The sequence below is a fragment of the Zootoca vivipara genome, chromosome 5 (assembly GCF_965207765.1).
Source record: "Zootoca vivipara chromosome 5, rZooViv2.hap1.1, whole genome shotgun sequence".
NCBI lineage: Eukaryota > Metazoa > Chordata > Lepidosauria > Squamata > Lacertidae > Zootoca > Zootoca vivipara.
Window position 1 is genome coordinate 67,532,378 of NC_142588.1, and position 26,999 is coordinate 67,559,376.

At 43.2% G+C, this 26,999-nt stretch overlaps 1 protein-coding gene across 6 annotated transcripts in view; it reads left to right on the forward strand.

Annotated features, from left to right (window-relative positions):
* Positions 1-4,385: 4,385 nt before the first annotated feature.
* Positions 4,386-26,999, forward strand: part of ACSL3 (acyl-CoA synthetase long chain family member 3) — a 60,840-nt gene continuing 38,226 nt past the window's right edge. The window contains exons 1-4 of one of the 6 annotated variants that reach the window (XM_088670840.1): positions 4,386-4,464; positions 20,988-21,032; positions 23,122-23,290; positions 26,599-26,675. The gene's annotated coding sequence lies outside the window, so the exon portion shown is untranslated. Of the gene's footprint in view, positions 4,465-12,795; positions 12,957-20,987; positions 21,033-23,121; positions 23,291-26,598; positions 26,676-26,999 lie in introns of those variants that run through there. The other 5 variants (XM_088670836.1, XM_088670837.1, XM_088670839.1 and 2 more) reach the window with 5 other exon arrangements.

Consider the following 26,999-nt stretch of genomic DNA (forward strand, 5'->3'; position numbering starts at 1 on the left):
AAGAGAAGCAGCTCAGTTCCAGTGACTCCTGGTTAAGACCAAGGGTGCCCTCTAAGGAGGTCAATGGGACATTCTCCACCTCATGGACCACATGTTGTTATTTCTCTGGTGTAAAGCTCTGGCCATTGGTTCTCTACAGTGAATGGTCATTGTTATCAACAATTCATGGTTTCATGTATTAGAATTATTCTTGCAAAAGGCACAAATCTCTTAAATTCAAGGGGAATGATTGATATCCTAGGTGTTATGAGGTAATTTAACCATGCATTGATGGACTGAATGCATGATGTTGTTGCAACCCATCCTGGGGTCCGTGACAAAGAGTGAGATGTTATTATCATTATCATCATACATGTTCTTAAGTAACTGTACCTAAATGGCCTCGGTCCAGTATACCTGAAGGAGCGTCTCCACCCCCATCTTTCTGCCCGGACACTGAGGTCCAGTACTGAGGGCCTTCTGCCGGTTCCCTCATTGCGAGAAGCCAAGTTGCAGAGAACCAGGCAGAGGGCCTTCTTGGTGGTGGCGCCCGCCCTGGGGAACGCCCTCCCAGCAGATGTCAAAGAGAAAAACAGCTTCCAGATTTTTAGAAGACATCTGAAGGCAGCCCTGTTTAGGAAGGCTTTTAAATGTTTAATACATTATTTTATTTTATTTTTCTGTTGGAAGCCGCCCAGAGTGGCTGGGGTATAAATAATAAATTGTTGTTGTTGTTGTTGTTGTTGTTGTTGTTGTTAGTTTTATAGTTACATTGCCATAATAATTAGTGATATAACAAACACGTGCACTTACTTAAGTTATTATTATTAACTGAATTGCTTACCCACCTTTCATCACAAGGTCCCAGGATAGGTTATAGCAATATAAACATACAATATGAAAATCAGTGAAGAGCTGAATAAGATCAGGGGCCCATCTAGTCTGGCAGCTTGTTCTCACGGTAGCCAACCAGATTTCTATGGGGAGCCCCTCAAGGAGGACATGGCAATACCTCTGACAATGGAATTTGTCTAAACCCCATTTAAAACCATCCAAGTTTACTTAACAGGCATAATGAAAGGAAGTCAGAAGAGGATGCAGGCCATCAGAAGGAAACTCCTATAAATCCCTGGAAATCTGCAAAATCAGTATAATAGCCAAGAGGGGAAGTGCTCCTGTGCTTGGGTCCTGCTTGCAGGCATCTGGTTGGCCATTGTGAGAACAGGATGCTGGACTAAATGGGCCATTGGCTTGATCCAGTAGGTTTCCCTTATGTTCTTAACTATTAAAAGTGGCTCCATGTTTTATGTGAGTTGTTTGTCAAAGGTACAATGGTACTACCCATGCTTAAACTGCCAGGTAAAAATGTAAAGGTAAAGGGACCCATGACCATTTGGTCCAGTCGCAGACGACTCTGGGGTTGCAGCGCTCATCTCACTTTATTGGCCGAGGGAGCCGGCGTACAGCTTCCATGTCATGTGGCCAGCATGACTAAGTTGCTTCTGGCGAACCAGAGCAGTGCACAGAAACGCCGTTTACCTTCCTGCTGTAGCGGTACCTATTTATCTACTTGCACTTTGACGTGCTTTCGAACTGCTAGGTTGGCAGGAGCTGGAACTGAGCAATGGGAGCTCACCCCGTCACGGGGATTTGAACCTGTAACTGCCAGGTACATGCTCTTAAATGCTCATGTGCTTGGGATGGAGGGTTTAGCACAACCAGGCCTCTCAGCCCCACAGGTGTGCACCTGTTGCTCACATGTTGTACATTTGCTCCAGAAAACTCATGTAACAACAACAACAACAATTTATTTATACCCCGCCCTTCCCAGTTCAGAAACTGGGCTCAGAGCAGCTAACAACAAATTTAAAACACTTAATTATGATACAACATAAAAACAGCATAAAATACAGTATAAAAGCATGAATAACAATAAAATTCAAAATAAATAAATGTGCATGCACACTTCAGCTCATACCAAAATAAAAACTTAGTTGGTCTTTAAGGTGCTACTGAAGGAATTTTTTAATTTTGCTTCGACTCAGACCAACACGGCTACCTACCTGTAAATAAAATTCAAAGTTCAAAAAGTCAATTTGGGGGAAAACCCATCCAATAAACATTGGATGGTCACCAGGTCTAGCTGGCTAAATTAGTCCTACCGTACTTGGGCCAGCAAGGAGGCCAGGGGAGAGTTAGATGTGGGGTCTCAGAGCGGGTAATCTTCATAAAAAAGGGAGGGGGAGGGAAGAGAAAGGGAATAAAAGATCAGGTGAAATTTAAATTGAAGGCCAGGCAGAATAGCTCTGTCTTACAGGCCCTGAGGAAGGAGGTTAAATCCTGTAGGGCCCTAGTCTCAGGGGACACAGCATTCCACCAGGTCGGAGCCATCGCTGAAAAGGCCCTGGCCCTGATGAAGGATAGTCTGACTTCCTTAGGGCACGGGACCTCTAAACTACGGTTATTCATGCAGCTTATGGTCCTCTGCGGGGCATACCAGGAGAATATAGCAAACATGATTGATGTGTGGAGCTTCTCATAGTGAGCAGATTAGAGACTCAGACCACAGCTGCATTTGGCTCTGGCTGGCTTTAGGAGCTGCTCGCTGCCATGGCGCCCGCCATTTTTCCTTTCCGGAAGTCCCCATATGATGTGTCATGTGCACAACACATCACATGGAGACTTCTGGAGAGGAAAAATGGCGGGCACCACGGCAGCGAGCATCTCCTGAAGCCAGCCAGAGCCAGCTGTGCAACAGGCTGACTCCAGGGTGCTGACTGCCGCTGCCGCCACCACTGCCAAAAAGGAAGAGGGGACGTCTGGCGGTACAGATCTCCTGCCCCCTTCCCCCTTTGTTTTGACTGATCCGGGGAGGCTTGGGAGTTGAAGCTGGCCAGCCGTTGCCCAGTTGTTTTTTTGAAAAAACTGTGCATTTATGTTTCACAGGGTGCGAAAGAAGGGTTTTGCACCTTTATACAATATGCTTGAGTGCTTGGGCCCAGGGTCTTTTGCCTCACCATCCCCACTACTGACTCCCTGTTGCTACTCAGCTTCCCCCCCCCCAAAAAGTGTCCCTGGATTCATTGAAAAAAATCTGGTAACCATAATATAGAGCAATTCTGGGCAGTGTTCATCAGCAGGAAATAATCACCTGCCCTAAGGTTAACATCCTCCTACACTCACCAGGAATCAGAGCATGTTCAAAGGTACAGAGCTCATTGCCAGGTGCAGATAAGTGAATTGGAAGGGTGTTGTCATTTCCATTTTAAATCAATGGCGTGAACCGCTATGTAAACATATGCAAGATTGTGTTGCCTTCTTCCTGATGCAGTTAGTAGCAACCATAATTGTTATAATATGAAGCATCTTAAATAAATGCCAAGTGTGAGGGGGAACGCCCCCACCCAATTTAAAAATGGATTCCTTCCTTCAAATCAGCAAAAACGCTGAAGCCGAGTTTCCTGTGCTCCATTCATGGTTTTCCTGCAGTCTCTATAGTGGTTGAGAAAGAACATGTGGGGATTACATGGTTATGTAATAAATAATAACTTGCTTAGATGGTAGAATGAAATGGCAGGAGTCGAGCAGGCAAGCCTCATTGTTCCGTATGATAAACTACACACGAACCATTAATTGTATTTATTCCATTTCCTAAACGGCCTTTCACCGTGAGGTGCCGGGAAGGGTTGCAACTATATAGAATAACAACATTAAAATCAATTAGCAATCAGAAGAATAGGATGATTTCTCCCTCCCTCGCTCAGGCTGCAATCCTGTGTGCATGAGAGAGCTGGGTGCAAGCGCCCCTGAATATTTTCTGACTGGAACATGCACGACACGAATTGTATCATCACATTGGATCAGGACACATGACGATGACGAAAGTAAAGCTGCTGCCGCTACTACGGTACTACTAATGCAAGAGCCGATAAGCCCACGAGAGTGTCGTGTGTTTATTTGCAATGCAAAGACAATATATATATAATATTGCACTCGGAGCCTACTTTCCCCCAGCAGCAACTGTAATGGGTCTCTTGTGTCATTCACCAGCGGCCCGCCAGCGGCTCCCGTAACGCCAGGCCCGGCGGTGACCGATAGTAACCCTTCGCGCAGCTCCCTCGCGCAACCCTCCTCACAGACACAGCCGTTTTAGAACGCAGCAGCGCCAGCCCCTCGCGCGCCACCCCGCGCCAGCCAATGAGGATCCTCCGCCGCGGCATATGGAATGAGGATGCTCCTCGGCGGCGGTGGCGATTGTGAGGTGCGCCAGCTCGGAGCGGAAGGAAGGGAGGGAGGGGTCGGCGAGCGAGCGAGAGAGAAAGAAGGCGGTGGCGGGGCATCTCCGCGGCCTGGGCGCCGCTCATTGGCTCCGCGGGGGTTGGGCCCGCCCCCGACGCTGGAGCTACACAGCGCGGCCGGCCGAAGCGACCCTCGGCACACGCGCAGATCCCTTCTCGCCGGCTTCCCCCTTCTCCGGCCGCGGCGGTGAGTCAGGGCTGTGGAGCCGGTGGGCAGGCAGGAGAGCCGGGTCAACGGGCGGGCGAGGGCGAGCCCAGCTTAGCGGGCCGGCGGGTCAGAGGCGGCGGCGGCCAGGCAGGAGGGTCTCAGGCGGCGGGAGCCTCTCAGGCTCTGGTTGACGAACCCTCTTAAGGGGAGGGCGGGGAGGGAAGCGCGGGATCGGGGCCCACAGCATCAGCACAGGGAGGCGGCCACGGGCCCGGAGGTGCACGTGGGGAAGGGGCTTCGCGGCGCTAGGCCTGCTGGATTCTGGACCACCCGATTTCATTCCGGGGCGATTAAATCCCGAGTAACTTCACACCGATTTACACGTCGGCAGTTTCGCTTTTTATTTTTTGCTCGTTTTTTAGGCCCAAGGAGGTGGCAGCTGCGTGCACGCTTTCCCCCTCGGAGGGTGTTGCTTCCGAGCAGACGTGCCCTGGGTTGCGCCGCGGCATGTACTTACTACGACGTCCCGCCTTTCAGGCACGTCTCTGCCGTGCCCGGGGTAGGTGTGCAAAGTCGTGCGCGGTGCGCCGGAGAACCAGCGGCTTTTTCACACGCGCAGATCCGTCGCCTGGATTCGAGTCCGCTGACAAATAAGCAAGGGGGAGTGATGGTCTTGTGTCCGCTGGGCCGTCCTATGCAGGAGGCTCCGTTGTGGTCAGTGGGATTTAGACCCCAATATGATTTAGGTTTAGGATTGCCTTAAAAAAGACATTTTTTATACTCTCAGCTAGGATGGAAAAATCAGGAGTAGAGCCTACGCTCCTGTAAACAATACAGTACTGGGGTGCATGTGCACACACAGTTCTGAGGGCCCTGTCACGTGCCAGCTAGAATTACAGTGCTAATTCTCTGCCTGTGTAAAGATAGTGAAATGGCTAGGACTCCAGTTCTCTTTTAGTATGTTAGGAAGCTCTTCCAAATGTGCATATAACAACAATATGATACTGGTTGGTATAAATGTATAAACAAGCATGGAAATTGTAGGGAAAACCCACTTTTACACTGCTTTCCCTTTTGCCAAGGAGAATAAGGCTGCAATCCTAACCCCTCTTAACTTGGGGTACACATAAATGAATTCAATAGGACTTGCTTCTCAGTAGACATGGTTAGCGTTGTTCTGTCATTGGGTTAGGTTAGGTGGACTGCCCCCCCCCCCTGTATATGAAGACAACTTTCACTCAAATCCTGTTACGATTATGCATGTTCATTGATAAACATTGCTGGGGTGCATAACATGTTGCAAAGAAATGCAGATGAGGCTGCAACCTGGCATCCATTCATATTAAGTTGTTATGTTCTGGGTGTTTAGGGAAGCTGAAGACTTATGGATTGGTTCAGCTTGTTGCCATTGAAGTTGGTAGGGATTGGCTTGTTATTACCAGGTTCTGATCTCTCACAGATCTGTCCTCTCTGTTGGGTTGCATCAACCTCTCATGGAGACATCTTCTGGTTTTAGTTTCCCTTTCTGATTCTAAAGAGCAGGGAAAGATATACTGTACTGTACAACAGAGTTAGGGTGGAGGCTGAAAAACGTAGCCTCCCAGTCAGACATAGTTGGCTTAAATATCCAGCAGATTAAAACACTGCTTATAAACTGATTCTGAAAAGATGATGAGAAATTGAAATGAGCATTGTAACTAGAGGATCACAGCTAACATGATTGTATTCATACTGGCTGATGAGGTATGCATTGAGTTTGTATCAACAGTGTAGAGGCCAACCTGTAATGTTGCACTTCTGACATGATACTAGATTCTTTCATCAGAGTTGGAGCGATAGTTCTTTGTTTTGAAGATGCTAATTGATTAACTACACTGATACATGATTAATCATTAAGCTACATTGAAATCTTACTAGGGTTAATTAAATATAAACTGTTACGGTAAGCCTGCAACTTGCACGCCTTTGATGATTTGTGCATATTCAGCTTTAAGCATGTGGTAAAACATTAAAAAATAAAATTAAAAAGGGGCAGGGTTCTGGGGGAAATGACTTCGGCAATTCCACCTAACATTGAACACAATGGGTTTTTAACTATGTGTGATTTTGGCTTTGGGCACAATCCCTGAAATGTAACTTTCACACAAGCTGAGGGTCTACTGTATTGGTAAAACATAAGTACAGGATATTCCTTCAAAAAATTTCCTGCAATATTTCCATCTAAGCCATATTTCTGGGTGGTTTTTTCTATTTTCATGTCAGTACATAGTTATGGCATTTTGAATAATTCAAGCCTTTTATATACTCACTGGATCTTGTAGGTAGGTAATTGCAGTTACTAATTTCAAATGGGCAAAAGTAAGGCTCTTAAAATCTTGAGATTTCACGACATAACTCTGATAGGCTTTGATTTGGTTGTTTCTTTGATACACTATAGCTGACTATTCATTGTCAAGCTACTTCTCCATAATACGGGAGGTCAGACATATTTATATTAAAATAAAACATTAGTGTAAAGAAAAATAAACAGGCAGGCCATGTAGCATAGTTCAGTGGTAATGCTATTACTTTTTTTTTTTCTGGATTGCCAGAACCAGGGATGCCAACAGGACTTTCTTGGCCTTGTACACTGTATGTAGCTTGTACTTTGTCCCTCACTCACCAAGGGTTATGAAGAAAGACATGAACCTTTTACATAGCTATACCCATTTTAGCATTTATATCAGCAGCAACATTCCCCTGGAGAATTTATTTATCCCCTCATAAGTCTGAAAGCAGTTAACCTCTCCATGTTGCTACTACAGTGGTACCTCGGTTTACGAACTTAATCCGTTCTGGGAAGTCTGTTCTTAAACCGAAACTGTTCTTAAACTGAGGCGTGCTTTCCCTAATGAGGCCTCCCGCCACCGGTACCCTTCCACCATTTGGCTTCCGTTCTTAGACTGAGGTAAAGTTTGCAAACCAGAATACTACTTCTGGTTTTGCAGAGTTCGTAAACTGAATAGTTCATAAACAGGGCTGTTCTTAAACCGAGGTACCACTGTATAACCAATAAACATCCCCCAGCTGCATTTATCTAACTCCCACCCCCACAATATGCCAGGGATGGACTACACTTCAGAGCTGTTACTCCAGTCCCTCTGCCCCCCAAATGGATATACTAATAACAATATTATTTTCATTGCAGGGAATTGAAATGTTCATACTGGTACACTCAATGATTGTTTTGCAAGTATTTAAACCTGAATGCAAGAGTATAAAGTCCTTGTTTGTATCTTCTGCCTTGCAGTAGCCGTTGTTTTCACTGGGCAGCAATCACAACTCTACAAGAAAAGAGGGGCGGCGGGGGGGGGGGGAAAGAGAGCTTCAGAATGAACCATGCATTCTCTTCTGTTATCTGAATCCAGAAAAAAAATCACATTTGAAGGAAGAGAAGACCCAAAGTCAGCTTCAAAATGAACCAGGGCCTTCCTGGTGTTGAGGGTCTTCCCTGGTGGATGTGTGACTCTAATATTTTTCTCTAGCACTTGTCTGTCACATCTGTTGTTTCAAAAATTGGTGATGGCTCACAAAGCACTCAGTGTTGTCTGCATGTCTTGCTTCATAACTCTTGGTTCGCAAAGGCTAAAGACTTGTTTTTTTATTTTATTTTAAAATGAAAGTTCAGAGTCCAAACTCTGCTGGCTTTGGGCCCAGTTTAGCAGTACTCTCCTGCTGCTGGGCCTGGAGAGGGAATTACAGTCATACCTCATGTTGCGTCCGCTTCAGGTTGTGTCTTTTCAGCTTGCGAATGCGGCAAACCCAGAAGGTTTTACTTCCGGGTTTCACTGCGTGCGCAGAAGTATTCTGTGCACTTCGCGCATGCGCAGAAGTGCCACTCTGGTGGCAGACTTCTCAGGGTACCACTGTATACAAAACTGCCGCAATCTTGCTCTTCCAGTGGCACACTAAGGTTTCTATTACACAGGTGAATTTTTGTGTGTGATCATTGTCAGTGTTTCACAAGTACATTAAGGTGTGCCAGGAGTGTTATCTGTTGTTGAAGTAGATGTAATAATAGAGATAAGTGTAGGCAATGGTGCCCTACAGCAAGTGTCTAGATGAGCAGGAAAGGGCATTCACCATAAATGTATGGATGGCATGTGGAAATTTCTAAAGGTTCAGAGCAGTACATTAAACAGCAAGGGTCATTAGCATGACAAAAACAGACATGGGTGGTGCTGTGGTCTAAACCACTGAGCCTTAGATAAATAGGTTCTGCTGCAGCAGGAAGGTAAACGACATTACTGTGTGCTCTGGCTTCTGTCATGGTGTCCCGTTGCGCCAGAAGTGGCTTAGTCATGCTGGCCACATGACCCGGAAAGCTGTCTGTGGACAAACGCCGGCTCCCTCAGCCTGAATGGAGATGAGCGCTGCGACCCCATAGTCTCCTTCGACTAACTACCGGTAGTAGTGGGTATGCACTTTCTTCTTTATAGGAGTTCACACCAGAGGTGATGAAACATACAAAGCAATCTTTTTTCAGAATAAAATTGCATACTCTGGGAGGCAAACTGAGTTTCTTAAATTTGTAGGTGCTATACCACAGAAATATTACCCATATATGGTGGTGTAATGTGGTGTTTATTTCTCTGCTATCACCTGCATGTGGGCACCTTTCATCATAAAAATGCTTTTCTATGTATGCCAGAAATTGGTTATCCCAGCGCATAGTCCTATGTGTGCTGCAACATGTTCATAATGGTACCATAAGAATAATAATTTATTATTTATACCCCGCCCATCAGGCTGGGTTTCCCCAGCCACTCTGGACAGCTTCCAACAGAATTATTTAAATGCAATAATCTATTAAACATTAAAAGCTTCCCTAAACATTTATGCACTGGGCCTGTCCTTCAGTTTAATCCAGTAGGGAAGGCTTTGATGGTGGAAATGTTTTGTGAGCGTATTGCAAAGGCTTCATTAATAAGGGCAATTGGCTTATAACAAATGTTTAAAACATCATCATCTTGTTTGTGAAGGAACCCCAGTGTGTTTTAGGAAATTTGGGAAATATTTGTTCGCACATATGTGTTTGAATCTTGTCTGATACCCTTCTCCCTCCCTGTCTGGTAGGGCCACAATGAGATTAGAAGTGTCAATTAATAGCAGTCTAGTATTGTACCTGCACCCTGAACTGTGTTTAAATCTGGGTTATTGAAACAAACACAAAACTATGGTTAAAAATCACTTTGTCCGGGTTTGGGCATAATGATAAACCACAGTTAGTTTAAAAATAGAAGTGAAAACTTCCGATCTTGTGGCTGCAGAAAAGAGAAGGTGGCAGTGCATGACCCTGACCCTCTTACTCATATAATGATAAACCATGGTTTACTATTGTCTTAATATAGTCATTAATGTCATGTGGAGCTCTAGTCAGACCTGCCAGCCTTCACTGTGGCCTCACATGACTTTTAGAGGTACCTTGTAACTCTTTGGCTGTTCTCCGTAGGAGGAGACCATTTGTGTGAGCCAGGTACTGTGCAAGAAACCTTAGCCCAGGCATAGGCAAACTCAGCCCTCCAGATGTTTTGGGACTACAACTCCCATCACCCCTGACCACTGGTCCTGTTAGCTAGGGATGATGGGAGTTGTAGTCCCAAAACATCTGGAGGGCCGAGTTTGCCTATGCCTGGAATTGGGCCTATTTCTGCTTTCCTTATTGAAGAAGCTACTAAGGCTTCCTAGAACCACCAAGGTTCTACTGGTGATATAAGGCAATATATGTTTTGCTAGAATTTGCCATGGCAAACATGGATTTTTTGCTTTGCAATGTGTGAATTTACCCTAATTCTTGTGTGTGAAAGAATGTAGAGTGCAAGGAATGCATATTTAAACAGTACAGTGGAACCTCATGTTATGTACCGCTCTCCTTGTGAACACTTTGGGTTACGAGCTCCGCTAGCCTGAAAGTAGATGCTCCCGGTTGCAAACTTTCCCCCAGGATGTGAGGAAACTTTCCCCCAGGAAGTCGTGTGACAGCAGCGTGGTAGCAGCGGGAGGTCCCATTAGCGAAAGCCGCCTCAGGTTATGAACGGTTTCAGCTTAAGAACGGACCTCCAGAACGAATTAAGTCCGTAACCAGAGGTACCACTGTAAAAGGTTTGCTCTTTTTTGTGCATTTTTATAGAAAGCTTCACTAACAGTACAGGGTGAACATATAGCTTGTGTGACTTGTCTTAGAAAATAAATTTAAATGTAGCAATTAGACTATTTTATAATTCAAACTTTATTCTTGAAATTGCATCATTGTAATTGTAGGTGACTTTTGGGGGGCATCTTCTTACTTCCTATGTACATATAATGTGCATTGATGGTATTGTATAAAAATGATATATATGACCTTAAGCTAGAACTCCTTAATTCAGACATAGGCAAACTCCGGCCCTCCAGATGTTTGGGACTACAATTCCTATCATCCCTTGCTAACAGGACCAGTGGTCAGGGATGATGGGAATTAGAATCATAGAGTTGGAAGAGACCACAAGGGCCATCCAGTCCAACCCCCTGCCAAGCAGGAAACACCATCAAAGCATTCTTGACATATGGCTGTCAAGCCTCCGCTTAAAGACCTCCAAAGAAGGAGACTCCACCACACTCCTTGGTAGCAAATTCCACTGTCAAACAGCTCTTACTGTCAGGAAGTTCTTCCTAATGTTTAGGTGGAATCTTCTTTCTTGTAGTTTGAATCCATTGCTCTGTGTCCGCTTCTCTGGAGCAGCAGAAAACAACCTTTCTCCCTCCTCTATATGACATCCTTTTATATATTTGAACATGGCTATCATATCACCCCTTAAGCTTCTCTTCTCCAGGCTAACCATACCCAGCTCCCTAAGCCGTTCCTCATAAGGCATTGTTTCCAAGCCTTTGACCATTTTGGTTGCCCTCTTCTGGACACGTTCCAGCTTGTCAGTATCCTTCTTGAACTGTGGTGCCCAAAACTGGACACAGTACTCCAGGTGAGGTCTGACCAGAGCAGAATACAGTGGTACTATTACTTCCCTTGATCTAGACGCTATACTCCTATTGATGCAGCCCAGAATTGCATTGGCTTTTTTAGCTGCTGCATCACACTGTTGACTCATGTCAAGTTTGTGGTCTACCAGGACTCCTAGATCCTTTTCACATGTACTGCTCTCAAGCCAGGTGTCACCCATCCTGTATTTGTGCCTTTCATTTTTTTTGCCCAAGTGTAGTACTGTACATTTCTCCTTGTTAAAATTCATCTTGTTTGCTTTGGCCCAGTTGTCTAATCTGTTAAGGTCATTTTGAAGTGTGATTCTGTCCTCTGGGGTATTAGCCACCCCTCCCAATTTGGTGTCATCTGCAAACTTGATCAGGATGTCCTCAAGCCCATCATCCAAGTCACTGATGAAGGTGTTGTAGTCCCAAACATCTGGAGGGCCAGAGTTTGCCTATGCTTGCTTTAATCAGTTGATTAAAATACAATGGCATAGTTACCACCAACTGGCACAGATAAGCCTTCTTTCCCTCTGTATAATCTGTAGCTGTAGCATGAGTCTAACGTGTAGCAAGCAGGCAGGCAGGAAGAGATTTTTTACAGGTGAGATGTGGGCCTTTTGAGAACTTATCTTCTAAAGTTCCCTGGAATGTCTTTGAGAAGTTTCTGTCTGTCTGTCTGTCTGTCTGTCTGTCTGTCTGTCTGTCTGTCTGTCTGTCTGTCTGTCTACCTGTGTTTCAGAACAGGAATTTAGGAGTGAGTGTGCATTCATATGGCTGCATGGAACTTATTTTCTTTGCCCTGGAGTATATTATAAATATTTTAATTAATTGATTACCAAATGGCTTCTAAGCAGTTAATAGAAACCATGCACATTAATTTTTGTCTGGGTAACCTGAGTGCGTTAGAAAAGATGACTTATGCAGAGGGGTCAACAAAGATGTAATTTCAGTGGGAAAACATTAAAAATGTGGGTACGCTTATCCCAGACCACCTTTTTCTATATGTTCTATATGTTCCAGTGTTCATGGAGGACCTGAGCCTGATGAGCTAACAATGGGTGGTATTCAACCAAGTTTTACTTGGAGTAGATGGATTAAAATGAATGAACATGACTAAGTTGGGTCCATTAATTGCAGTGGGTCTCCTCTGAGTAAAGCTTAGTTGAATACTACCCAATAGCCTTAAAGATAGGCTAGCTACTCTGCTTTATCAACATCTAGAGTTCATGGTTTAGGGGTATTTGCTGTCTTGATTAGCACTGAAACCTAGTCCACTTGCTGTCCTTAGGTAATCACTTTATGCTTGTAGATACTTCAGAGATTAAACACACTAAACTTAAATCAAATTACATTTTTCTTGTATCCAAGGTCTAAAGCACCTTCCAGCAAGTCCTTCAACAAAATGATGGCATTGCAGTTTGCTAATAAGGGAAGAAAGATGAAAATTACATGTTTCTTTTATGGTTTGCCAAAATCAGAAGTGAGGGGACAGACAGAAGGGGCCTCTACTGCTGGCAGGAACTCCCAAGGTATTTAGGGAAACTCCTGCGTTAAAAGAGAAGCTCCTTCAGCCCAAATATTTGTAGTTTGTGCATCTTACTGCTGGTTCACCAAGATCTAGTACTCATTTTGTGACAAACTTTTATCTGAATTGTACCACTTGCATAATTGAATGCTTTACTGTATGAAATCCTCTGGATAGAAAATGTTAGAGAAAGCTTACTCCTGATAGCCTAATATTTTATTTGTAGAAGTGGGTGCAATATTCAAGTTTTACACCGTGAAATGCCCTGAGATCTATGGATGAAGGGCGGTATAAAAATTTGATTTATTATAGTTGTTGTTAATTATTATTATTCAGTTATGGAAGCTGAATCTGCAGTCTGAAGTGGTATAGTCATGGTGTATCACCTCAGTAAACACCAGGGACTTAGTCTTTGCTCTTGTAGACTGGATATGTTTTGCATCTCACATCTCCCCTACCTGCAGCTTGGTCATTATTGAAGGCAACATATCTGGGTATCTAGAGCTGGTGACTATAGTCTTCTGTTTATCCAATTAATCTTAGTCAACTACCAAGTGGTAATTAGTCACAATGATGCTCTAATTCTGTAGACAAAGGACATCTTGTATCTATAGTAAGGAATGTTATATCTCTTGTGTTTGAAAGGCTTAGTAATAAAGGTTTTCATTGTTTCTTAACCATGCACACATGATGCAAAGCCTAAGCAACTTTTTGATCTCATTGGATAAATGAATCCAGTGGGAATTACAAAAGATGAAAGTATTGGGGCTGCTTGGCATTGTACAGCAATGTTGTTGTTGTTGTTGTTGTTGTTGTTGTTGTTGTTGTTGTTTAGTCGTTTAGTCGTGTCCGACTCTTCGTGACCCCATGAACCATAGCACGCCAGGCACTCCTGTCTTGCACTGCCTCCCGCAGTTTGGTCAAACTCATGTTCGTAGCTTCGAGAACACTGTCCAACCATCTCGTCCTCTGTCGTCCCCTTCTGTTGGCTCCTCGTCCCCTAGTGCTCCTCGTCCCCTGTTGGCTCCTCGTCCCCCTTCTGTTGGCTGTCGTCACCTAGTGCCCTCAATCTTTCCCAACATCAGGGTCTTTTCCAAGGATTCTTCTCTTCTCATGAGGTGGCCAAAGTATTGGAGCCTCAGCTTCACGATCTGTCCTTCCAGTGAGCACCCAGGGTTGATTTCCTTCAGGATGGAGAGGTTAGATCTTCTTGCAGTCCATGGGACTCTCAAGAGTCTGCTCCAGCACCATAATTCAAAAGCATCAATTCTTCGGCGATCAGCCTTCTTTATGGTCCAGCTCTCACTTCCATACATCACAATGAATGTACAGCAATGAATTAGCACTATATACTGATCACATCTTACTGTGACATTTGAGTTACTCATGTTTCTGAAAATACAGAACAAATACCTTGAGGACTTCCTCAAGTGTGCATGCAAGTCTGAAGTTGTAACATACACCCCTGCTCATATTTTTAAAGGCTCTTTTGACATTGAGAACTGAATGCACTCCAGAATTTGGCACTTCAAATGTCAACAAGGATAGCAAAAATAAAAATCATTTCATTGTATCAAAAAGAAAATAGGCATTCTTATTGTTGAAGAAGCTGTGTGTGTTAACAATAGGCTGAATTAAAAACCAATACAAGAGTATAATTAATTATATTGAAAAGCATGCCTCAGAACATAGAAAAACTAGGATGCACTAAAATTGGTTAGAGAAAGTGTTGGATGAAGGAGATTTGGCTGGAGTTTATATTGGAAGGAAAACTGATACTGAGTAGAACAGGGATGGTGAACCTCTAGAGCAGGCATCCCCAAACTTCGGCCCTCCAGATGTTTTGGACTACAATTCCCATCATCCATGACCACTGGTCCTGTTAGCTAGGGATCATGGGAGTTGTAGGCCAAAACATCTGGAGGGCCGCAGTTTGGGAATGCCTGCTCTAGAGTCTGCAGGCCAAACTTGATCCAGCAGTGGTTCAGATTTATTCCACAAGCATGATTTGATCCCAAAGTGAGCAAAATAGAATGATAGATTTAGCACAGGAAAAGGGCAGATTTCCCTCAAGAAGAAGGGACCCAATTAGGGGCTTGAAAGCACAAGATAAAAGGAGGGAGAGAAAGGGACTGGCTGAGACACAGTGACTGGGATGACAGAGTAAAAAGCTAAAAGAGAAGGGGCATTCTGCCCTATGGAGCAGAAAGTGGGCTTGGGGCTGCTGGAGAAGGCAAGGGGGGAAACGAAGGGTTTGTTTAGCCAATGGACTTGCTTGCCAGGGAAGAGAAGAGCGAGATTTCACATTTGCTTTTATTTCTCAGATGTTGGAGTTTGTTAGGGTGGTAGTATGGAGACCTCTGAAGTGAGAAGTAGCAGAGGGTAGAAAAGAGACAAGGACAGTGATGTGTATTATGTGCTATTGCGTGGCTAAATTAACTTCACTTCTCAGGTACAGGCTAACAAAACAAAAGCTGGATTTTTTGGGGGGTACTTTGTAACAAATTATCCAACATTCAGTTAATAAGTGTTTAACATATGATTGTAGCTCGGTGGTAGGGCACATGTTTTGCATGGAAAGGACTGAAAGTTCAGTTCCTGGTATCTCCAGGTAGGGCCGGGGGAAAACTTTGTCTTGAAACTCCAGAGACCTATTGCCAGTCATTGTTGAGCCAGTGGTCTGATTTGGTATAAGGAAACTTATACCAAAAGCACAACTAGCAGAAGGAAACTCCACATGTTAAAAGAAAGATTCCTTGGAGGCTACCTCTCCTCATACATGTACTGATTGCTTCCTCGGCTTCTGGTTTGTGATTATCACAGTTTGCTGCAATGCCTGAGTTGTGCAATTTGGATTGTGACTACTAGTTAATAGTAAGAGGTATTCAACAAGTTACATTGACAGGTGATTGGCATGATAGAGCATCAATCAATACCAGCCCTTGCTAATTCAACCCCAAACCTACCACTAAGTAACAGTACATAATAGGGACAGCACATGAGCCACGAAGAATCCACTATTTCATCCTTTCCCCCTCCGTTGCTGCCTTCTGTCCTGCAGTTATTTTATAGCTCAGCCAAAAGATGCTCCTGCTTCCTTGCCTATTCTTCACTATCAATGACTGCACAAACAATTCCTATTCTTTGTTGCTCTGGTATTTCTGTTGTCTGCTACTGGAGATAACCCCACCCCCTGCAAGATCTAGTGTACTGAGGAAAGTGCTGGATTCTAGTAATATACTTTCAATGGGTTGTGGAGTATCTCTCCTATCCTTTCCCAATCTCTGAAACAGTTACAAAAAAGGGTCATGCACAGTCATTGTGTTGCACAACTAAGTGAAATACTGCTAGCTAAACAGTCTTAAACTACTTCATAAAGTCTATGGTGTTATCTTTATGGACCTTACACTTCTGATTGCTGTACCTCAGATAGTGTGAGAGTCCTGGAAACCACTGAGCCTCTTGGGCTTGCTGATCAGAAGGTCGGCGGTTCAAATCTGCACAACAGGGTGAGCTCCCATTGCTCTTTACCAGCTTCTGCCAACCTAGCAGTTAAAAAGCACACCTGTGCAAATAGATAAATAGGTACCACTGTGGCGGAAAGGTAAACAGTGTTTCACAGTGTCCCATTGCATCAGAAGCGGTATATTCATGCTGGCCACACGACGTGGAAAGCTGTCTATGGACAAATGCTGGCTCCCTCAGCCTGAAAAGTGAGATGAGCGCCGGAACCCCAGAGTTGCCTTTGACTGGACTTAACCGTCCATGGGTCCTTTACCTTTTTTCTATATATATATATGATTCATCTGAGGTATATATAATTTTGCTTGCCAGCTTTAAGCTGTGGCTTTTCAATTACTGGTACTTCTCTCAATGCGGCCTAGGACCCTCGTACCTACGGGACCGCATCTCCCGGTATGCCCTGCTGAGGACCTTAAGGCCCATAAATAACAACACCTTAGAGGTCCCGGGCCCTAAGGAGGTCAGATTAGCCTCAACCAGAACCAGAGCCTTTTCAACATTGGCTCCGACCTGGTGGAACGCTCTGTCTCATGAGACCAGGGTCCTGCGTGATCTGATTTCTTTCCGCAGGGCCTGCAAGACAGAGTTGGTCTGCCAGGCCTTTGGCCTGGAACCAACTTGACCCCCTCCCCTTTTCCTTTTTCCTTCAGTGATGGAACTCATATTTGGGGACTTCCCTGGCTTTTCTGGCCCATGTAGGACCAGTCTGGATAGTTGGCCTGGTGAAGATCTGACATTTTCTTCCCCCAACAGTTTTTGATTTGAGTTTCTGTTGAAAGGAGGCTGCACTTTAATTTCTAGTAATTGTTTTATATCCGGTGTTAGCCGCCCTGAGCCTGGTCTTGGCTGGGGAGGGCGGGGTATAAATAAAATGTATTATTACTATTATTACTATTATTATTACTATTAATGCTGAGTTCATCTTTGGAATGAATTGCCATAGATTGTTCTTATGCCCCAGTGCATAAAATAGCTCTCTTAAAACCACTTAAGGGATGACTATTGTGTTTGGCCATTAAATCAGTATTTTATTTAACAATTGTGAGTGATGGTAACTGTGAGTGATGAGGAATTCTATGCAGGTGAGTACTCTTCCCGCACTCCACTTGGATACCATGTTAATGGTAAAGGATGGGAAACTCCTTCTCTTCCACATTCAACACAGGAGGGACGCCCTCTGTTTTTCTTTCCAATAGCAGGCAAGCTTTTTGTTTTGTTTTCACTAGCCTGCTAAGAGGCCACTAAGTTTGCATTTCCATACTAGTTGCAGAGAAGGGGGCTTGTACTAACTTTTTTGCTGGGGAGTAAGCTTTGTGGGCTTCATTTACAAGGCTGCTAAATCACAAAAAGCTATCTTTAATGTAGAGAATATACTTCTGGGTTTTTGGTAGCAATTGACTAACAAAGAGTGAAAATTGTCCTGCTCTTGTGAAATCCTCTATAGGCATATAGCCAGGAATTCCTTTCTAAAGCGAGCAATGCTGGGGCTCAAGACCCCTTGGAAGTACTAGCCTCTTATATTGGAAGGGTTTATTCTAATTTACAATACAGTATGATATAATTACTCAGAATAAGAGGGAGAACACGTGTGTGTGTGTGTGTGTGTGTGTGTGTGGTCAATTCTAGAGGTTAGATAGCTATCCTAGTGAGTTATAGATTATGTCAGAGGTTTTCAACCTTTTTGAGTCCATCAACTTGACTAATTACATTCTTTATGTGGCACCCCTGCCAGTTATGTCACCTCTTGCCTGCAGAGCTGGCAGCCTCTCATCTGTTTTCGAACACCCTCCCTTGTGGAGTGTTCCCTTAACCTCCTTTAATCTCCCTTCTCCTTGGGAGTCCTCTGAGTGGCTGCCTGTCCCAGGTCTCTGAGCTGCTCCCCCCCCCCAAGAGAGGTGCTTCCCAGAGGCACCATTCACTTACGGAGCTTATAGCCAGGACTGCTGCAATAAAACAGTTGTGCAAGCATCAGAGGTAGGACAGAGGCATCAGAGGAAAGTGTGATAGAGGCCAGTGTTGCCAGCGGCACCCCTGACCATCATTCAAGGCACCCCAGGGTGCAACGGCATACTGGTTGAAAATCACCGGATAATGTGTTTGATGGCACTGCTGTGTTATAATGTCCAAGGCTAAATCCATGCATTTCCCATTATGAGGAGCCAACATTAAGCTCTGCATCTGGTTAGCCAGTACTGCTGACAGAATGCTTTGCTAAAGACAACTGCTGCAATCTGAAGAAGTGTGCATGCACACGAAAGCTCATACCAAAATAAAAAACTTAGTTGGTCTTTAAGGTGCTACTGAAGGAATTTTTTTTATTTTGCTGCAATGTAGAATGAATAAGAAGACCCCACAATTGCTACCTTTTTATAGTGTGAAAACTTGTTTTGCCTGAAAGCTTGTTTATAATTTTAAAAGCCAACATGGAAATTTTGAGTCTAAAGGCATATTAATAAAATATTTGCCAAATAAAATCTTAAGGCTGTTGGTGTGCCCAATACATGGTCATTTCACAGATCACTAGACTGTATTGCTTTTGTGTGGCAATCAACATTTAATGTTTACTATCCCGGTGAGCTAATATAAAGCTCCAGAGTAAAACACCTATGTCATCTATCTTTATAACACTTTGTTTACCTTCACATGCCCCAATTTGCTGTTGACTTGCTCAGATTATATAGTTTTGATGACTATCCTGGTAAAAGATCTATTTCACTTTACTTTTGCCGTTTCATTACAAAAATAGAGTTTGAAATTGAATTAAGCATTCCAGTCCATTAGGCTGCATACCAGCCTTGTCAAACATGTGCAGATTGTCAAACATGCAGAGTGCAGATTGTCAAACATGGTGACAGGACTTGCCCAAGGGATGAGGAAACTGGTCCTCCAGACATTGTTGCACTTCATGTCCCAGCAGCCCCAGCCAGCCAGGCCAGTGAGCCCAAGATGATGGGAACTGTAGTCCAAACTTTAATAGACGAAAAGTTCAGGAAAAGCGTTGCATGAAGAAGCATAGGAGACCCGTAAAAACCAACACAAGGCAGTTTAATCGACACTCATATAGCTGCATTGAAACGTAACCAGGGAAAATCCTAAAAGTTTGTGAGATCGCACCTAAAGCATGTTGCAGCTCTCCTAAACTCGTGATGGGCTCGTTGGGCGTTTCCCGCTCCCCGCTCCTGTGCAGAAACGTGAAATCGGCTTCCTTAAAACTACTGGGAGCTCCATAGCGGAGCTTTTCCCTTTCACCCCACTGAAACAACCGCAGCCTCACCTTAGAAGGTAGGGCTCCAACCCGGCAGCCAAACCTTGCTTATCTTTTGACACCGAACCCCTGTGGAATGCGCGTGAAGCCACGTTTCCCAGATGCGCGGCGCTCCCTCGAGGGGGGCGGAGAACAGGCTTGCAGCCACGTGGGCTCAGAGCGGCTCCTTTTGTCTGGGTCTCGGATGGGGAGGGGCGGGCTAGAGGGAAGCGGCCACTGTTCGAACCGCGTCACAAAGCGGATTTTCCGTTTCCACGGCAACGCCTCCTCCTCCGAGGCTGCTCTCAACCCCCGGGACAAGGGATCGGATGGCAGTGGGTGTTGCCTGGTACACCTAGCGGGTGGGGGAGGGCGGGGGGGGGACGAAGGTCGCCTTCCCTCCCTCCCGCCCACAAGTGATCCCACTTGGCCAGGTAAGGTTTGCACCCCAGCCAGAGTTGCACCTTTAGAAACAGCGCTGCGTCTCCTCCGTCATCCGGGTGACGATGCTGAAAGACGCCAAGCAAGCGTCACTCGGCTCACTCAGCGCCTTCTCTTCGCCAACTCCCCCCCCCCCCAACTATATATATACAGTACAAGTGGCCCCAACGCTATCCTGTTCCCCTGTTAGAAATGAATGGCGAAAGGCGATTGTTCCGTTCTTTGATTTTAGCTCCAATTTTAAGATGCTTATCCCCACTACTTGTTTTTGGGTTTTAAGATAGCGAGTCACAAGCACAGCGGAAGGAAAAAAAACATTAAGGCACGTGTGCTATCGAAAATGAAACGCCCCAAATAATCTTTCCTTTAATTAACGTAATTAGTTTCGGATTTGACAGTTTCCCCTGGAATACTGTGCCCCATAGCTTTTGATGGGGCTAGATTATCACCAGGCTTCTCACCCAACACCTGTTACTGCTGCTAGTTGTTGAAGTAGCTGAAGACTGACTGCATTCCTATGTACACTGATCCAGTCTCCCAAGTAAATGTGCATAGGATTGCAGGCTAAGGTTGCAATCACACACCAGAATGTAAGACCAATTTAACTCCCATCACACTTAGTAGACACACATAGGATTGTATGTGAAGTACATATAAAATAGATCAGTAGCTTAAATTTTGTATCTGGGTGTTTTCAATCCATTACAGTATTTTTCTATATTGTCACCCCCCAAACTGGGGCAGAAGCAAATGGTTTGCTGGTTCACTGTGGAGCCTGATATATGTTACAGCAAAGTAATTTTGTGACATATTTTTCTTTGTTTACAGTATAGCCCTGAAATGCAACTGAGCAGTGCACAGAAAGTTCAGCAGGTAGTAAAATTAAATTGTATAATGAGCAAAAACTTTATGATAAATATGTAAAATTAATAGCAAGGTGCATTTGTTAAAATACTATTTTTTTTATTACCTTTATAGTCCACCTTTCCTCCAAGGAACTCAAGGTGGCATACATAATTATCCTTCTCCTCATGTTAGTCTAACCTACCTCACAGGGTTGTTATGAGGATGAGTGATGGTGACAGGCCCAAGGCCACTTAATGAACTTTATGACTGAATAGGGTTTTGAGCTGGGTGGTCTCCCAAGTCTTAGTCCATCACTAACCATTACCCTACACTGGCTTTAGCTGATACCACATGCATTTTTTTACTTCTGCTCTGCATTGTACTTTGGTCCTGTAAAAGGTGCAGGGGAGCAACTGTGGGCAGGATTGTGTTTTAAGTGGGTGTTTCCTTTTCATTAACAGCTATAAATTCACATCATGTACTGGATGGACTTAGACATTGTTTCCCTTCCATGTTTAACTCTACCAAGTGAAACCCTTAAACACATAGCTGACAGCCACAAAATACCCAACCATGTACGCTAGCGAAGTGCATCTGATGATAACATATGCAGGCTATTGCAACCAAATAAAAGTATGTAGCAAGTATGGTGATACCAAGCTAGAAAAATATATATTCAGGTTTTGTTTCTGGATTAAATATGAAGTGCAATATTATCCCCCCTTCAACACCAGCATCATTTAGATATTTAATCATTTTGTGTATGCTTAAATTGTGTATAAATTAAATTGATAATAACAATTCTGATAATCATGGGTCCTTGTTAATCTTTTTGATAATTTGACTCTGTGTAAACAGTCTCATGCACTGTTCTCAGAAAAAAAACCCAACCAAGTTCAGAACCAAGTACAGATATTATCAAACATTCCATAACTTTTCCTTAGACCATCAGAATGGAATCCATGGATTGCAGTTTGAGAAACTGTGCCGTAGGACTTCACTCTCATATTACCATAGAACCATAGAATTGGAAGGGACCACAAGGGTCATCTAGTTCAACCCCCTACAATACAGTACAGTAATTTTTTTCTCAGTGTGGGGCTCGAACCCACGACCCTGAGATTTAGATCCATATGACTGAGTTATCCAGCAAAAGCTCATTATTCCATATTAGATTTGACTGTTGCAAACTGAGTTGAATGCTATTGTTAAAAAAGAATAAACCTTATCAAGGTTCAGCGATTGTCAAGGTGATTCTAATTATTTTTTTAAAACCCAGACAAACCACTTACCTACCAAAAATGAGAACTGTACACTAGAAGTTCTTGTAGTTTTAAGCATTTTTGATTTATTTTTTTTTTATTCTCACCTTATGATCTTGGGGGGCAGATGGCCTTCCTTCGGACATTTGTGCAAAAGTTGAAGAGAGAATTGTTTTGTTAAGCCCATCAGTAAGCCCAGTCTTTCAGCATGTTGTTCTTGCATGTTTGAAATTGTTAAGTACACATTTTTGCTATTTGGAGGATACAGGCCATTGTGATTTAATTTCTCTGAGATAGTGGGCTGTGTGGTATCTGCAAGAGAAGCACCTGAAGATGTTTTCTGTGCCAGTTCCTAACTGTAGGCAGCTGGTTGTCTGCACCCACTGCTGTGAGCAGGACTCAAATTTTAGAGTACTGGCAAATTATATAAAAAAAATGTTCACTGTAATGTACCAAAAATGGAATACCACACGTGGTGGTAGATGAGCATGATCTGTTAGGCATGGACTAGTAACCAACAGAATCCAGATTTGAGTGGATGGTGCACGTCTCATAGTTGGATAAATTGGAATCAATATGATGCATAATTGCTTAGTCTTGGATGTTAGGTTTTAGGGTTTTTTGGGTTGTGAGCCTTCCTGAACGCTGTGTTGGTGAGAACAAATCCAGGAAATAAATAAAATGTGATGCAATGGACTATGGGGTACCATGGCAGTAATTGCATTTTGTCGGTATCTAATTAATGTAGTGCAACTTGGAAAATTTGCAGGTTGGATCTTGCATCTATTTAGGTGAAAGGGCAGCAATTAGTTTTTTATTGTAGCTTTAATTTAGTTTCACATTTTTGTCTTTAGATTTCTGCAACGTTGTGGGTGAAATACTCAGCTGAGACTGAAGCGTCTAGAAACTGCTGTTCCATCGGTACCAACCACAACAATGAGAAGTCATTTAAGGTTTCTTTGTCTTGACACTTTGTGCTTTATTCTAGTTTAATTGTTCGTCACAGGATTATCAGATCAGCTGGTAAACACATTTTTATCTGGATTTCCCCCCACTTTCCCATTTAAGAACCGTACCTCTGAAAGTAATTATTGTATAATAATTGTATAATGGGATTAGTCAGTGCATTTCCCAGAACTCTGGACAGACTGATTTTGAATAAATCCTAAAACACATTTTCTTTGAAGCAGACACTTTAATCTAATACTTGAGTGGAACCTGGCAAAAAATTATTTAAAGCTGCATCCATAAAATAGTATGTCACCAAAGAGTTTGTGGGCAAAATAAAGCAAAGAAAGACTATATAAGCCACCTTGCTCCTTGGTACCAGGGTGCAGCTTAGAAAGGGTGAACTGGGGAATCAATCTGCCTTCTCCTTGACCCCCTTGTATTTCAGAGTTGACTGGGACTACTCGTTTTATCTCTAATAACAACGAGAGTGAGCAGGTGCTCTTGAGGAATAACTGCTCTTAAAATACATTAGTATTTTTTTAATATATTTTAATTTTAGCTGTGCTGAAGAGTGGGCCTTTGAAACTTGTTCTTTGTTATGGAAACCTAAAATGATTGCCATGGTTTGTGTTCTTTCTTCGAGATGGAGAATATACACCATGTGGTATACTTTCTGGAAACTCACAAGTAGCAATTTCAGGGAAATCAAATTCCCAGGAAAAAATGTTGTTGGTAGCCCACCTCCGTCCCCCGTCCCCCCAAGAGCTCAATATGGTATACTGTACATGCTTCCCTCTCTCCATTTTATCCCCACATCACCCTTGTGGCATAGGTCAGGTTAACAGATAGTAACTGGCCCAAGGTCACCCAATGGGTTTCATGGCTAGGTGGGGATTTGAATACTGGACTTCCAGGTCCTACCTAGTGCAGTACTTTAACCACTGTACCACAGTGGCTGTTACTTAATTACTTAAATCTTGTTATATTTTTTGTAAAATCACCCTATTTTTTATCGTCATTGTTAAGCCTTATCATGAATTAAGGAAAACATCTCATTAAGTTTACAGTAAAATTAAACTTGCACATAATTCAAAACAAGGTCTAACTATATTAAAAAAAAACATAGGGTGGTATTCAACTAAGTTTTCCTCATAGTGGAACCATAGGAATTAATGAAGATGACTAAGTTAAGTTTGTTAATTTCAGTGGGTCTATCCTGACTAAAACTTAGCTGAATAATACCCATAACAGCAAATATCATACTACCAATAACAGCAAAAAAAACCCACAAATCTTGACCCCAACAAAACAAACAAACACAATATCCGTCCCTACCAAATAATAATAATAATAATTCCTTCCAGTAGCACCTTAGAGACCAACTAAGTTTGTCATTGGTATGAGCTTTCGTGTGCATGCACACTTCTTCAGATACACTGAAACAGAAGTCACCAGACCCTTATGTATAGTCAGAGGGTGGGGAGGGGTATTACTCAGAAGGGTGGTGGGAATAGGTGATTGGCTGATAGGAGTGGTAAACCTGTTGACTACTGTTAACGACTGCAGTTGGTCTTGCAGGAAAAAGCAAGGGGTGAGATGGCTGAAGAAAGCTTTATCATGTATAATGAGATAAGAATCCAATGTCCTTATTCAGACCAGGTCTCTCCATGGTTTTAAGCTTGGTAATGAGTTGCAGTCCAGCAACTTCTCTTTCCATCTGTTTCTGATTTTTTTTTTGCAGTCGTTAACAGTCCCACTCCTATCAGCCAATCACCCATTCCCACCACCCTTCTGAGTAATACACCTCCCCACCCTCCCACTATATATAAGGGTCTGGTGACTTCTGTTTCAATGTATCTGAAGAAGTGTGCATGCACACGAAAGCTCATACCTATGACAAACTTAGTTGTTCTCTAAGGTGCTACTGGAAGGAATTTTTGTTTGTTTGTTTCGACTACGTCAGACCAACACGGCTACCTACCTGTAACTAATATCCATCCCTGTTAGCTTCTAAGCATCCATAGTAGGAAATATTTCAGGGGTCAGGTCACAGGATAAACAGGTCTCTGGCCGCTGCCACTGCCACAGCACCACCTCTTGTAGCTGGAGTCAGTCAGGGCCCCACCCACCCAGGCCAGATGAAAATAGGCCAGCACAAAGGTGGCAGTTCCTGCAGGAGTTGGAGCACCCATTAGTCCTTCAGACCATTTCCACCGAAGAGGAAAGACCAAGGTTGTGGCACTAGAACAGGCGTCCCCAAACTTCGGCCCTCCAGATGTTTTGGACTACAATTCCCATCTTCCCCAAACACTGGTCCTGTTAGCTAGGGATCATGGGAGTTGTAGGCCAAAACATCTGGAGGGCCGAAGTTTGGGGATGCCTGCACTAGAACAACGCCAGTATCTTCTGTTCAACCTAGATGCCCACACTGTCGGAGAGAGACAGGAAAGAGAGCCTTTAGAAATTAAGACCTGCGCTACAACAAGTAGTTGTTAATTAGTAGAGGAACTGAACAATGGGGAAGATACAGCTGATCTTTTTGTCCAGTGGGCCTGTGGGCCTTTTATGACCAAGCCCACAGGTACAATCTCCCTGCCCAAATCCTTACTTGAATTGTTTACTAGAAGTATACAGAAATTGCCATCAAGCCTTCTACTTTGCCTCTATATTTCAGGACAGAAATTGGGGCTACTGGCATTGCTTTCTCTTTTCCTGAAGAAAGGAATCCTTAATCAACTTCATAAATTCGTTAGTTTTTAAAAGTAAAGTGCCACAAAAATTCATGGATGCTAATTGCTGTCTGAAATAGGTTGGCAGAATTTTCTCTAATGTTCTGGTGCCAGGCAGGGATTTTCCTGTTCTCCCAGGCCGTTTAGCATCCATTTAAATATTGATATTAGCACATTTAGCCATTATTTTCTTTGTTATGGTTATGACTCCTATATTATTTAGGTCTTTTACTGCACATTGTGCAACGTTAAGTGCTTAAATTCAATTGTATCGATAGTATGACTGTTTGTTGAAGAGTTCTGTGTAAAAGTTTGCATATCACCTAGTTTGTAGATTTTGACCACAATCTTAATAGCATTAGCCAGGCTTGTCTGTAGCTTGTTTACTCCAGAACACATGCAGAAAGGTTGGTCGGGTTGGGTTTGCTAAATATTGTGGTAGCCTTGGTTAATAATTGTGAAATGTAATTTTATGTAAAATATTTAGAATTGTAGTATATTTTTATCCCATCATTTTTCAGATAGCTTATTATAGCTTATAGTAATATTCATTTGAAGTACTATGAATGTATTATGATAATTGGTGAAAGTTTGTGAGCTGAACTTTGATTTGTGAGCTAAAAGCATACCATTTCTCTTGCTTTCTTACAGGTATTACAGAAGGTGTTAATGCAAGTTCTGCCAGTGAATTAAACATATATTTATAGGCCACATAGCAATATGGCTCGGTAAGTAAGGTGAACAAGCAACAAGCAAGATGACCCTTTATGATGATGTGCCATTTCTCAATGTTCAAAAAACGGTCCTTATTTAAGAAAATAAAGGATATTTGTAAACACTGAATGTATCATTCATATTCCTTGCTTAATTTAGCTTTAATGTATGTCTATAATTTGCAGTAAGTACTGGATAGGAGGGCTGCTGCTAGTCAGTTTGGTAGGAAATTGTGAGCTATGCAGATTCAGTAGAATATTTCAGTTTCCTGTGCTTTTTGGGGGGGAAAAGATTTTGGGTTTTTTGCCATTTATTTTTGAGTATATCCTAAGAATGAA